Source organism: Artemia franciscana, unplaced genomic scaffold (genome assembly GCF_032884065.1).
Source record: "Artemia franciscana unplaced genomic scaffold, ASM3288406v1 Scaffold_1943, whole genome shotgun sequence".
Lineage (NCBI taxonomy): Eukaryota > Metazoa > Arthropoda > Branchiopoda > Anostraca > Artemiidae > Artemia > Artemia franciscana.
The window spans coordinates 37,805-53,269 of record NW_027063025.1 but is presented as its reverse complement, the minus strand read 5'-3'; the positions used below and the strand labels follow the sequence as shown (position 1 = coordinate 53,269).

Sequence of the window (15,465 nt, the reverse complement as noted above, 5' to 3'; positions counted from 1 at the left end):
TGGCATGAGACTTGGAAATCGGTTCACTACGACACCTAGTGACGGAATACTGATTCTTTCAGTTCCCAGGGTCATCTTGGGATTAACAAACTGAAGGGACTTCAAAAAAAGATGACCGTGCGGGAATCGCTTGAGCGTCTGTGTCGATGAGGTAATGTAGAAACCTAAACACCTTAACGCTGTGCCGAAAATTTTGCTTTAGTTTGGTCGAAAAATTCGATAGACCATCTTTGGTGTTCGTTTTATTGATGTAACGTTATGAGTTATTCTACATCGTCTTAGATTATGCTACAATTATGCTATCTTAAGGAGGATTATGCTTGTACGCTTTTGGTTCCTAATTATGATACGTTCCACATAATTATGCTACATCTGGCAAAACTAGCCTCATCTCTTATGAGAATCTGAATATTTTTGAAACCATGACTTAATATCTGAACGAAAAACAAACACAGTTCTTTGTATTATCACAGAGCAACATTTTAAAGTCTCAACTACAAAAATGTGTTCTCTCCCACAGTACCGGGTTTTGCTCGGCTAGTTTGCGTGATAGCAATATTCATAAATTGGAAAACCAAATCCATCTACATGCAAAAATAGCTCTTTAATGTACGCAAAATAATGTCTACACGTGAAGACATTCGTCAAGCCTGAAACAAAGAGGTGCGTCTACTTTCAGAATGACGTGAGGGGTTGGCCACTCTTAAATCATATATGTCAGGTGGCGCGTGCCAAGTGTGGCAAAACTGCGCTGGAAATATGACGTTCCGAGATGTACACAATGCACGGTGAAGTGGGCAACCCCTTGGATTAACACCAAGAGACTTTTATTGTATGGGAATGAGATGCAGAGTCAGTGATCTTTTTGAAACAAAGAGGATGTAATGGCCGACATCTTTGCCTTGGCATGCCGTTATATTTTGGAAAAAAATTGTCGATATGTCAACATTTTTCTTTTAGAAAAAGTTAAAGTTTCAGTTGTTATCTCGATAAAAAGAATGTGAAGGAAATACAAAAAAATATAGCAACAGGTTAAATTTGATAGTACCAAATGTGTGCTTACCCAATCACAGGAAAGGATTAGCTCTAAATCAATAGGTTATGCAACGAAAAGAATTTTAAAAAAATAATAGTGATGAACTCCAAGGAATTATCTTTGTTATAGGCATGCTTTTGGAGATTCCATTCTTTTTTTAAGGGATATTTCGGTTATTTTGAAAATGTCAGCCATGATATATGTAAGTTTTTGAGAGAGCGTTTAGGTGCAAAGGTCCCTAGATGTATATCCACCTTTTTCAATGAGAAAGGGGTATAACTTAATTTCAAAGCACCACATTATTAACAATATTTATTACCTGTGTAAAAAAGTAGAAAAAACGTAAGGAGAAAAATGAAAAATAATACATTGCAAAATAAAAATGAGGCCAACTTAACGGAGTAGATGCAACACAAGAAAACATAGTAGCCTTCAGAACAACCTGATTTCAAAAAAGAAATCACCAATTCAACAGCACAAACACATAAATAAACATACAGCATAAAAAAAAAGACTGAAGGAGAAAGGAAAACTGTTTTCCTACTTTAGAATATAGATCAGTACTTGAATGAGGCCTTAACCCTACTCATCCATCCAATTACATAGGTCAAACAGCATAGCTATACACAATCAACCATAAAGAATAATCCATGGACAGGCAGTCGTGTCGTAAGTAAGTATAAGTCGTCATTTACCAAATATCAAAAACGATAATAAACATAAATAATTCAGAGGCGACAACCCAACACAAGGGCTCATCAGGAGAATACACACTTGCCTATAGGGTTTCGGCACTTTAAATTCCCTACCCAGGCAAGTGGCGTGCCTAAAATAAATTCTTTATAGTGTCCCCGTGCTAGGTATCACCCCCAAATTATACCCCAAATTATAATTAAAAGATCTGTGACACCTTGCTTAGTTGTCTGAGGACAGAATTTGCATTCTTAACCCTCCCCTGCAATTTGAAGTACCTGAGAAGACAAATAGACAGCAGTGTAGGGTCAACCGAAAGTATCAAACAATGTGACGGTGTTTGTGATCTCCCTTTTCGACAAAACCACCACTGCATACTCTTTATAAGAGCCCCATACTCCTTGTTCTAAACGATAAAGGAGCCCCAGTTCACGGTGAACCCTTTCAGAGAAATTTTGAGTGAAAAAATATGAGTCGACATCGGGTTAGACGCTTCTGCGAGCCCTTCGAGAACATCATTTGAAGGCTCTTGAGAACACAGTTCAGATACAGGTATTTTACTCGTATTCTTATAGAATGATGGACTAATCTTGGAATACAAATTCACAAGCTTAGAAATATATTTTTCAGTTCTGGAAAATCATCTACTCAAATTGATTTTCGCAACTTTTCAGTTGCCTACTTCACAGATAAAAAATTTTATTCACTGAGAAAACGAAACTATTTCCTCACGATAAAGTGAAGGAGCTCGGAGGTAGTTTAATTCAAATCAGGGATAACAAAAAAAAAAATAGCTATATTTGTTTGTTTTTTTATTCACATATAGATGCTAATTATATTCAACCTGTAAAAACCGTTTATCTTTGACATGCTTCAGTCAAAATAAAACTCAAAATAAAAATATAAAAGAATATCCCATTTCTACCAATAATTGTTTAATTCCGAGCTCGAGTTGGAATTCCTAACAAAAAACTTTGCGTACTCACAAAAAAAAAATACTAGGAATAATTTGTTTAGCCCTTCTTCGTAAACACCCTCCAAAACAACACTAAAAGCTTTACACGGTGGATCACAAACAAGTAATGAAGCTGAGCCTCCACAACGCAGTTTTAGAGAGCCTTAGTTCTTTTAAGTGTTCCTTAAGAACTTCTAATCTTAGCATTAAGATGTCCATAAAGCACAACACAGATAATTTCAAAATCGACAAACCAAAACACAAATCTTTTTGCAGGGTTTATCGTGTGTATTTTAAAAACCGAAACACGAATAAAAGTTAAGTTTAAAAACGTGGTTTTTTGATAAACCTAAAGAGCAAAGTTATAACTCAAAACAAAACACAATCATAGCCGTGTAGTTTGTGCAGCAAGTATCTGTAAAACTGGTTCAAAGTAACTGACTCGTGATGTTTCCCTATATTTGTAGAACTCTGTAAAACTGTTACTTTCCTGAAAACTGAACTTTCTTGTGACTTCCAGAGCTGCAGACAACTTAAGGATGTTCAGGAAAGAGCCTATAGCTTGTTCCTATTCGGGATAGTAAGAAACAAATTTTAGAGAATCAGACATCATCCAGTTTATCATCCAGTTGCCATCCTCAGACATAATTTTGGACCTTTCAACATCACTAAGCGAAATAGTTATCTCAAAATGTTGATTGAATGTGTTTTGGGAAATGATTGGCATGAGGTGGAGGCTATTTGCCTCAAAATCACTTCATACTATTAAAAAAGGCACTAGCCCTAACAATTTTCAATCGACTTAGCTCTTTTTAAAGTTTCTATGAAAACTTCTTCAATACCGAAATGTCTTGGTCTAAAACAAACCAAAGAAAATTAATAATAATAAATAAATAACACATTGTGCCCGTATTCCTCTTTATTTGCGCTGCCTATGATAATAGCACTGACATTCATGTAACAGCTTTGCTTCCTGACACTTTATTAATGTATTATGTTATTATCTATATGCAATTAATCAGTGCTTATATCAGTAACTCAAATACTTTCTACCTTTCTATTTTCTTAGCACTTGTCACTTCTTTCTTATTTTTTTTGTGCGATTTTTTGCCCCTGTATATATTCCCGTTTTATGGTCATACTGACTAGATTCTAAGGAGAAACATCCCTACTCTCTTCTTTAGGGGGATCTACTTACTATGATTTAATTATCACTTGGATATATTTACAAAGCCCAAACTTTATATTTTGTGACAAAATTATTCACGTAGTCCATTACAGCTCTAGAAAATTCCATTGGCGGAAATCACGTCATATTGAAAAACTTTTGAGTATACCTTTCAAAATTTAAAGGGAAGGGGCAAATGCCTGGGGCACAACTAAAGTGTATTATTTTCTTTAAGGATCTATAAGTAAAGGAACAATGCGGCTCAACTATAATCGAAAACCTAAGAAACTTCGTCTTGATAACAAAACAAAAAGAGGATACTGACGATGCAAAATATCGTGGTTGCAGCCAGTTTCCTCCTTTTTAAAGTCGAGCAGATTTCCCTTGCTGTTCAAGCCAAGGTACTCTAATTTGGAGAGATTATATATTTTTTTTCAAAATCATCCTATTTTCTTTTGGTTATATACTTTTAATTTTAAGGTTAACGAAAAAAAATTTACTATTCCTGAATCACGTTCTATACTATAACTATAAAATTATCACATATTAATATGTGTTGGACATCATTAACTGTTTGTTACATTTAAATTTATACGTTGTCATAGCACAGTGGTTCTCTTCTAGGTATTCGTAGAATTCGTGGGAATTCTACCTATTCGTAGAATTCGAGTTCAAACCACTTGCTGGCAACGCATGATGGCATGGCAACATGCAGGTTTAAGTTGGGATTAGGTAGGTGTAAGTTAAGTTAATTATATTAATTAAGTTAATTAAGTTAAGTTAATTAGTTAAGTTAATTAAGTAAGTTAAGTTAGGCTATCTATATTTCCTTTTTATGGTCATATTAACCAGGGATTTGATTACAATGATTTAATTATTATTTGGATATATTTACAAAGCCCAAACTTCATATTTTGCGTCATTCATAAGAAGTTTGGACAAAATTTAAGCTTTAGTGTAAAGAGTGAGGTATTGACGAGTACTAACCCATTCATATCTATATATATAAAAATAAGTTGTTTGTGGGTTATGTCTGTCTATCGAGTGACGTCGTGTTTGTCCGCATATGACGTCTGAATTATTTCATACTAATACAAAAGAAGAAAAAAAACTAAAAAAGGACTTTGGCTTTAGTATTAATATAAAAGAAGCAAAAATCTAAAGAAGGTAAAAACTACCAAAAAAACTAAAAAGAAAAAAATAAAAAATCTAAAAAAGCTTAAAAACTAAAAAAAAAACTAAAAAAAAAGGTAAAAAACTAAAAAAAAAACTAAAAAAAGGAAAAAACCATAAAATAAACTAAAAACTAATAATAAAAACTAAAAAACTAAAAAAACTAAAAAAAACTAAAAAAGGTAAAAACTAAAAGAACTAAAAAAGAAAAAAAAAAGAAAAAAAGGAAAAAAACTGAAAAATAAAGGAGAAAAAGAAAACTATTAAAATTTAAATAAAAATAAAAAAACTAAAAAGATAAAAACTTCAAAAAAAACTTAAAAGAAAAAAGAAAAAACTAAAAACCTAAAAAAAGGTAAAAACCAATAAAAAAAACTAAAAAGAAAAAAAGGGAAAAAATTAAAAATTTATTTCATCATATACCAATTCAAAAACGAATGTATACCGGGATGACGACCGGGACGCAGGGAATATAAATGACGACCGGGACGCAGGGACACAACTACAACGGTGACGCCGGGGGCACAGGGGGGATATATAAATGACGACGGGGACACAGGCAATGTTCGATTAGCAATAACCATCAACAAAGCTCAAGGGCAATCATTAGAATCATGAGGTATAGATCTGAATATGGATTGTTTTTCCCATGGACAATTATATGTTGCATGTTCAAGAGTCGGTAAACCTGACAATCTATTTATATGCACAGATAATGGGGCAGCAAAAAATGTTGTATATTCACAAGTTTTACGTCGTTAAAAACATAAATTGACTTTGCATCCAGTTGAACTTTATCCTTTTCAATCTTAGACATCGTGACGGATGAAAACTCGGAACAATCTATATATATAAAAATAAGTTGTCTGTGTGTGTGTGGGTCTGTCTGTCGGGTGACGTCATGTTTTCAACTGACGAAATTACAGACCGGGACATCGGGACACAAATGACGACCGGGACACCGGCACATAGGGAATATAAATGACGACACTCAAAGAGAAAGCGACCGGGACAAAAGGAATGTTCGATTAGCAATCAACAAAGCACCGGGACACAAATGACGACCGGGACACAGGGAGTATAAATGACGACCAGGACATAAGTAAAAAAAAAACTAAAAAAACTAAAAAAAAAGGTAATTACAAAAAAACTAAAAAGAAAAAAAAACTAAAAACTAATAAAAAACTAAAAAATCTAAAAATCTAAATAAACTAAAAAAGAAAAAAAAACATAGGAAAAAAATAAAGGAGAAAAACAAAACTAAAAAACGAATGTATATACAGACCGGGACACCGGGATACAAATGACGACCGGGACACAGGGAATATAAATGACGACCGGGACACAGGGACACAACTACAACGGGGACGCCGGGGGGCACAGGGGGATATAAATGACGACCAGGACACCGGGACACAAGGAATATAAATGACGCCCGGGACACTCAAAGAGAAATCACAGACTGGGACACCGGGACACAAATGACGACCGGGACACAGGGAATATAAATGACGACCGGGACACAGGGACAAAACTACAAAGGGGACGCCGGGGGGCACAGGGGGATATATAAATGACGAATGCGACACAGGGAATGGTCGATTAGCAATCACCATCAACAAAGCTCAAGGGCAATCATTAGAATCATGAGGTATAGATCTGAATACGGATTGTTTTCCCATGGACCATTATATGTTGCATGTTCAAGAGTCGGTAAACCTGACAATCTATTTATATGCACAGACAATGGGACAGCAAAGAATGTTGTATATTCGCAAGTTTTACGTAGTTATGGCGCGTAATATGGCGCGTAACGACTTACGCGTGCGGGGGGCTTGGGGGGGGGGGCGAAGCGCCCTCACCAACTAGGTGTTGGGGTGGCACGAAGCGCCACCCCAACAGCTAGTACGTAATAAAATCATGAGAATACAGAAGTTCGTTACGTAAGCTAATTTGTAAGTTACGTATATTTTTTACTAATAAAAAGATTCGTAAAAAATTTAAAGTTCTAGTTGCCTTGATAAGTAATCAAAATATCGGAGGGCAACTAGGCGTCCTCCCCCGCTCCTTTTTTTCTCAAAATCATTCGATCAATACTATGAAAAAGCCAATTAGCCAAAAAAATAAATATGCAAATTTCGTTTTAATTATTCATATGCGGAGAGCCAAAATCAAAACATGCATTGATTTAAAAACGTTTAGAAATTAATTTTTAAAAAATAAGTTTTTTAACGGAAAGTAAGGAAAGACATTAAAACTTAAAACGAACAAAAATTACTTCGTATATGAAACGGGCTGCTTTCTCATCAACGCCCCGTTCTTTACGCTAAAGTTTTTTACTGTTTTAAAAAGTAGTGTTAAGAGAGAAAGTCAAACTATAGCGTAAAGAGTGGGGCGTTGATGAGGAAGCACTTACTTGGATTGAATTTTCCAGAGGATATTTCCCTGGGGAGAGGGTTTTTTCTGTGGAGGTGGTGCCAGATATCCTAAGGTTAATGAAAAAACAAAAAGAAATTAAATAAAAAAACAAGTTTCCTTCAACTGGAAGTAAGGAGCAATATTAAAACTTAAAACGAACAGAAATTATTCCGTATACAAAGAGGGTCTTTAAAGCCTCGCTCTTTACACTAAAGTTTAAATTGTGTCCCAATTCTTTAATAATGACTCCTGAAACGCAAGGGTAGTTTAATTAGAACAATAAGTAACGTTTTTATAAGGCCAAAAAACTTTAGCTTGAAGAGCGTGGTGTTGAGGAAGGGGCAACCCCCGTCGTATACGTAATAACTTCTGTTCGTTTTAAGTTTCAATATTGCTCCTTACTTTCAGTTGAAAATAACCTTTTTTTTATTTAATCAAACAGTTCGTGGTAACGAACTGTAAATAGGAGCGACCCGGCTCAATAGTAAACGAAGCTCTAAAAAACGGAACTTCGATGCTAAGAGATATATCAAAAGAATCGGATTTTTATGCTGATTTTAAATATATAAGTTTCATCAAATTAGGTTTTAGTCATCAAAAGTTACGAGCCTGAGAAAATTTGCCTTATTTTCGAAAATAGGGGTAAACACCCCTTAAAAGTCATAGGATCTTAACGAAAATCACACCGTCGAATTCAGCGTATCAGAAAATCATATAGAAAAAATTTCAAGGTCCAATCTACAAAAATGTGGAATTTTGTATTTTTTGCCAAAAGACAGATCACGGGTGCGTGTTTTGTTTTGTCATTTGTTTGTTTTTTTGTTGTGTTTTTTCCCAGGGGTCATATTATCGACCAAGTAGTCCTAGAGTGTTGCAAGAGGGCTCATTCTAACGGAAATAAAAAGTTTGAGTGCCCTTTTTATGTGACCCAAAATATTTGAGGGCACCTAGGCCCCCTCCCACGCTCATTTTTTCCCACAGTGAACGGATCAAAATTTTGAGATAGCCATTTTGTTCTGCATAGTCCAAAACCATAATAACTATGTCTTTGGGGATGACTTACTCCCCCACAGTCCCTGGGGGAGGGGATGCAAGTTAAAAACTTTGACCAATGTTTACATACAGTAATGGTTATTGGGAAGTGTACCGACGTTTTCAGGGGGATTTTTTGGTTTGGGTGTGGGGTTGAGGGGAGGGGGCTATGTGGCAGGATCTTTCCTTGGAGGAATATTTCATGAAGGAAGAGAATTTCAATGAAAAGGGCGCATGATTTTCTAGCATTACTATTAAAAAAAAAACAATGAAAATATAAACATGAAAAATATTTTTTCAAGTGAAAGTAAGGAGTAGCATTAAAACTTAAAACGAACAGAGATTATTACGGATATGAGGTGTTCTAAAAATACTTAGCATAAAGAGCGAGGTATTTATGAGGAGATAGATACTTCGCTCTTTATCATAAAGTATTTTTAGTAATTTCACCTATTTATCCTACGGCCTTTTTGATTCAGGGGTCATTCTTAAAGAATTGGGACAAAACTTAAGATTTATTGTGAAGGGCGAGGTATTAACGAGGGGACAAACCACCTCATATATATATTTAAAAATATAAGAATATAAAAGCTTGTTACGTAAGTTAATTCTTAAGTTACGTGTATTTTTTACTAATAAAAACGTTCGTTAAAAATTAAAAGATCTAGTTGCCTTTTTAAGTAACCGAAAAATTGGAGGGCAATATATATTTAAAAATATAAGAATATAAAAGTTTGTTACGTAAGTTAATTCTTAAGTTACGTGTATTTTTTACTAATAAAAACGTTCGTTAAAAATTAAAAGATCTAGTTGCCTTTTTAAGTAACCGAAAAATTGGAGGGCAACTAGGCCTTTTTCGCCAACCCTAATTTCTCAAAATCGTCTGATCAAAACTAAGAGAAAGCCATTTAGTAAAAAAAAAACAATTAATATGCAAGTTTCATTTTAATAATTTATGTAAGGAGAGCCAAAATCAAACATGCATTAATTCAAAAACGTTCAGGAATTAAATTAAAAAAACTAGTTTTTTTAACTGAAAGTAAGGACCGACATTAAAATTAAAACGAACAGAAATTGCTCCGTATATGAAATGGGTTGTCCCCTCCGCAATCCCTCGCTCTTTACGCTAAAGTTTGACTCTTTGCCACAATTCTATTTTATAAAACAATTAAAAACTTTAGCATAAAGAGCGAAGGATTGCGGAGGGAACAACCCATTTCATATACGGAGTAATTTCTGTTCGTTTTAAGTTTCAATGTCGCTCCTTACTTTCATTAAAAAAAAAACTATTTTTTTTATTTAATTTAATTAAAGATTCAACACAACGATTAGAAAAAAGTAAGGGCAGTATCATCTATGAACAAAGCAATTTGCCCGGCCTGTTTTGCTGTTAGCCAATATTGGTTAACTGCGGTCATAACAAATATATAATTAATGTTTGCCTGAGATGCTCATTATCAAAGTTTGTTCCAATGAAGTATTTGATAAAATTTTATTGTGATAAACAATTTTATTTGAACCATTTTGTTCAGTTGAATTCTGGCATTGAAAGAAAGAGGCAGTGTTTCCACTATGGGGATTTCCCCCCTAAAATGGGGATTTTTTAAGTCTTTTAGGGGTGAGAGTTTTTTTTAGGGATTTGGGGATTTTCTAGAGATTTTTCCTCTCCCATGGACTTTTAGGGAAATTTTTGGGGGTTTTCCTTTAATTTGTTCATCATCATCATCTTCTTGTTCAGAGAAGCAGGATAATTCGATTTAGGGTCTGTTCCCTTGGGAATTGAACTTGGAATCACAGAGAAGAACTTCTTCAGTTGCTTAAAAAATTTTAACACCACACAGATTTTGAGATGTACAGGAGTCCTAAGTAACAAACTAGCAACAAAGAACTGTTTGAAACAGTTCCATGCTGATGTGGGCTTCAAACAATAATTTCAGCTTGGACTGTTCTCGATTAATGAAATCATATGGTTTTTCATATTTGGGTTGTTTCTTTATAAGATTATTTGGTAGACAGCATATCATTTTTTACAGGTCAGATAAATAAAATTAGAATATATTTTGATAGTTTTATAGGGTACGCAGTTGTTCTTACTGTAGTAAATTTTTTTGACAAGCATTGCATGTACGATTCTTTTTCTCCACAGTACTTGTATGATGTTTACGATTTTTGTGTAAAATAAAAAAAAAACTTCTATTCGAACACCTCTCTTACCGTTTCATTGCCCTAGTTTTTAACAGACAAACAAACTGACAGCCATTTTTTTAAAAACAATGGCACATGTAGGAATAAATGGATTTTGTGTTTTTGGCAAGCCTACGTACCCAGGGGAAAGTCATGATCCTTCATACTATCATTAGTAAATTTTTTGTTGTTCATTTTTTGACTTACAAATAAAGTGAACATACCACTCGATGTCTTTTTTTATGTTCTTTACAAATATAACAATCACTTCTGTCGCAAATTCAAATTTAAGCACAATTTGAGCTCTTGAAACCAAAATATTTCTTGTTTTGGTGTATAAACAAAGCTTAAAATATTGGTCTCAGCATTAAACTTCCTGCAGAAGGACTATGTGGAATCAACTAGTGCTTTAGAAATCTATGTGAACAATCGGAAGTTTTAACTTCCCCTTGAAAGCGTTTACTTGGGTCCAAACGGACCAGATTCCCTCTGTAGGTCAAGGTCAGATACCGTCGTCCCCCCTGATTCAATTGAAGTAGTTTTCAAAGATGCACAGGCGTTCCATATCAAATCAGTAGCCCAGATACAGAAAAGGTTCCATTTCGAAGACGACATTTACAAATATGCTGAAATGGTTGACCCAGTGTCAGCTCAATCACTTCAGCCTGCCTCTCTGCGACCTTTTGTTAGGAAGTATGGCTGGATCCCATGGGACAGAACCAAAACCGAGCAGGAGTGGAGGAGGCAGAGCCTCATCGATATTGAAAACGTCGAAACAATGGATGCCGTGACCTGCTGGTGTTTGGTATTGGTGAAAAAAAAATGCTACCGGAACAGAATTTGTATCCTAACCTGAAACCGGCAGTATTATTTATTTCCACTGTTCCATTTTCAAATGTCAATGTCGAGAGGTTTTTCAGTGCTGTAAAAGTAGTAAAAACTGACCGTCAGAATAAATTGAAAACATAAACTTTGCGGGGGATTCTAAAATCAAAATATGGAATGAAAAGGGCTCAAGAAAGTGTGGAATGTGAAGATGATTAGTTACTTTTCCACAAAAGAACGGTGAAAGCTTTAGCCACCATACAAAAAATGTTAAAGACACATCAGGGGAAGATAAGGTCTGATTACGTTTTACAAGTTACGATTGAACAGTATTAAACATCTTGTACTGTAATCTACATTACAGTATTGCATTTTCTTTTCTATTTGCTTATTATTATTTGAAGTATATTTGAAGCTATTTGTATTTAGCTGATGATTAAAAAGCACTTTAAACGGCATGACAAGACATTCTATTAAGGTAGTGATAGCTAGACTTCAATATAAGAAGCCAAAATATGTTACCTTTCAATGGTACGGGTAAAATGAGACAGGGAGAAGCGGTTCAGGGAGTAATTAGAAAATGGGGGATTTTTAGAGATTTTTGAACTGAAGATTGGGATTTCTAGGGATTTTTTTAGCTCTTTATTAGGGATTTAAAAAATAAGAAAGTGGAAACACTGATTCGAAGATTGATTGAAATTTAAAGATTGAATGAAATTTGAAGGAAACATTGAAGACTTTTAATTGAGTTTAAGATGGTTTGTAGAAGAGATGTAAATACTCAGCTAGGAAAACATAGATAAAATTCTAGTTAATTGACTTCTTGCTATCTCAGAAAGGGTTTAGGTTATGAAAATTAAACTTTCAGGGATGAATCTACAGACTAAAGTATGTCCTTGGGAGGTATGTTGAAGCAACTATCTCCACTCCTTCTCCCTCTAGAGGGCCCTGACCTTTGATGACCTTTAAAAATATGTGTTTTATAAAAGTGAAACTTTGCAAAATAGATCATCTGCTTAATTGAAGTACAACAAAATTATTTTCAGCTTCATAACTTTTCTCAATTCCATTTTCTAAGGTTTTAAAGATATGCAAATACATTTTCTAAATAAAAAAAAAAACATTGATATGGCTCAAAATTCTACTCAAATAACAGGAATTACAATTTCAGAACTAAAGGCAGAGAAAATACAACTAGTAACTGAAAATTAAGGTAAAACGTTGTTTTGTCAAAATTTCATGGGGTATAGACCTGTCATGTACCCAAATTTCAGGGCCCTCTAGAGGGAGATATAGTAGAGGTGGGTACTTTAAAATACCTTCCCAGGACATACATTGGCCTGTAGATCCATCCCTGAAAGTTTCATTTTCCTAACCTAAACCCTTTCCAAGGTAGCAAGAAGTCAATTAACTAGAATTTTACCAAAATATATTTGATTTGGAAGAATTTTGTTGCTAAATTCAAAGATTCATTTGATGCAATTGTGACTAGGCTTATGTAAGCTCATTTGGTAACAGTTTAGGCTAAATCTGTAGCATTGTGGTTCTCTAGAAAAAGACATAATTTGATAACAAGAACTTTCATCCTCACAGAAAATCCTTCCGGAGTGAGTCCCTCCTCCTGCAGAAAATATTTCCCCCCAAACATTCTGCATACTTACCAATAACAAATGCTATATGTGGGTAATGGGCAGATTGTGTAAACTATAGGCCTTTCAATTACACTGAATCAAACTGCTTAATCTTTCGAGGATATTTTACCTGTTGTCTAAGGCTCTTATTTTTTAAAGAGTTATGTGAAACTTAACAAACTTAATATATTTGGAATAGTGTCAATTCTTTTGATGTGTCTGTTGTTATTACATTTGTGTTTTTAGAATTTTGATTACTAATGGGCCATGTCGCTTCTACTTAATATTTAGTACTACGAAGTGTCTGATCTATAAACAACAAATTAAGAGAAACAGACTAAATCACGTTCCAAAAGCCAATAAGTATGCTTCAAAGCCGTCGAACCACTTTTACGCATGAACTGAGAAGGAAACCTGTTTTGTGTAGATTGAATCAAACTGAACCGAAAATGTCGTTTCATTATTTTTTTTTTGTGTGTCTGGGCACGGTACAAAAAAGTGCCAAAATGGGGTGGCGTGGCAAAAATCAAAAAGTGAACACGGGTTGTTCCAATTTATGGAAGCCTAATTAAGCAATAAATTTGAAAATAAAGCCATGATACTTGTAAAGAAAAATAAAAAATCTTTAAAAACTTTCAGAAATGGTTCAATAAAAAAAAGTCTTGGATAAATTGAAATTAGGATGGACAACACTCGCAAAAATTTTCTGTTCATTCTACAAAACTCATGAAACTCAGATTAAATTTTTCCTTGAACAACATTATTCCAACAGTCATGAAACCGGGGAAGAACTCAAATGGTTTTAGTATAAAGGCTCTTTTCTATCTCTTTTTATAGTTTTTGCTTTTTTATTCCTTTTAAATGCTAGAAGAATAGCCATAGCAGAGTAAACTAGCAATAATGAATCATTTGAAGCTTGATTTTGTGCCAAATTTATCATAAGTATATTACACGGCTACATTTTGATTTTTTGAATTTTTACCAGTGCAGACTGATATATGCAACCCAAATTTCTAAGCCAGGTTTCAGAAAAGTGCTGAACGTAGTCGAGGCTTAAGAAAGCTTAATGTTGAATTGTATTTTAGTCAAAACACTGCATTGCTTATTTTTAGCTTGTTTTTCAAAAACTCTGGCTTACTTTTGGTTCACAACTTGGCAGCACTAAAGCAAAGCTATTAAAAGGCTGTTTTATCAATGGGGCGTCATTTAAATTTATTTCTGCATTTCATTAAGGAACGATGTTCCTTAAGATTTTCGATTTTCTAAAAGAAATGGGCAAATTTTCTTAATTTTTAGGAATTATTCCTTTCCAGTTCAGCCAATTTGTGGAAAAAGAAGAATTGGCAAAAGTACCTATTTTTTAATGTTCCTTACTTCAATTTAAAGGGCAAGTTATCAGTCCTTGTTATTTCTTTAAAAAACAATTTACTAAAATAAGAAAAATTTGCCTAATCCTCTTCAGTCTACAGAAGTTAAAATTTCCAATCAAACGTAAGATACGAGGAACGAAGTTCCTCACTTTTTCTATTTGGCAACATTGGCTTTACTGAGGGAATTCGAAAAGAGGATCAACTTGCCAGATGGATTGTAAGTTAAATTTAGGTTTTCTTTTGCTTTTATAAAAACAATTTATATGTCACAAGATATAAGGGATTTCAGAAGAGGGGGAGAACTATCCTGATATGAAAAAGGTATAAGGTATGAAAAACTCTATAATTATGCAGGTATGAAAAAGGTTTTCTTATGTCACCTGTTATAATAGGTGTTTTGAATTAGAGAAGGTATCCATTAAACTTAAAATTACATTACAAACAAAATACTACTAAATATAAGGCAAAACAAAAGAAAAAACCCAACTGAGTGATAAGAAATACCTCATCCAGTGTTGCCAGATCAGACGGAGAGGATTGTGCTTCCTTGAGCCCAAAATTATGCTTTTTTGGACAAATTTATGCTACGCTTCTATATTTTCCCAGGTTAAAGGTTCAAAAGGTTCTGAATAGGAAAAGGTTCTGAATAGAATATAATCTGATAATAATAGCCTAATAATTTATTTTTAACCTGCTAAGGGAACAAAAGCGGGGTATAAACAAAAGAGGCAAAGAAAAAGGTAAAATAGCATAGAAAATAAGTAAAAAGGCTTTTTTTTATGTCCAGGGGAAGGATCTTGGTTCACAATTTGGTTCATGATTTTCGTCTTGTTTCGCAACTCGTCTTTCTTCTCGAAGCGGTTGGCGGCATTTGAAAAACAAAGTGTCTTACATCATCATCAAAATTTTACTTCAGATACATTAAAAAAAGAAGAAAAAATGCGGTTCATCTTCAATGATCTTCTTCATCTTCGCTTTCG

The 15,465-nt window shown here is 34.1% G+C and overlaps 1 long non-coding RNA gene across 2 annotated transcripts in view; it reads left to right on the top strand.

Moving 5' to 3' along the window:
- Positions 1–11: 11 nt before the first annotated feature.
- The window catches only part of LOC136042760 (uncharacterized), a 53,223-nt gene continuing 37,769 nt past the window's right edge, over positions 12–15,465 (top strand). For both annotated transcript variants that reach the window (XR_010621414.1, XR_010621415.1), the window contains exon 1: positions 12–10,093. This is a non-coding gene — a long non-coding RNA (uncharacterized LOC136042760). The remainder of the gene's footprint in view (positions 10,094–15,465) is intronic.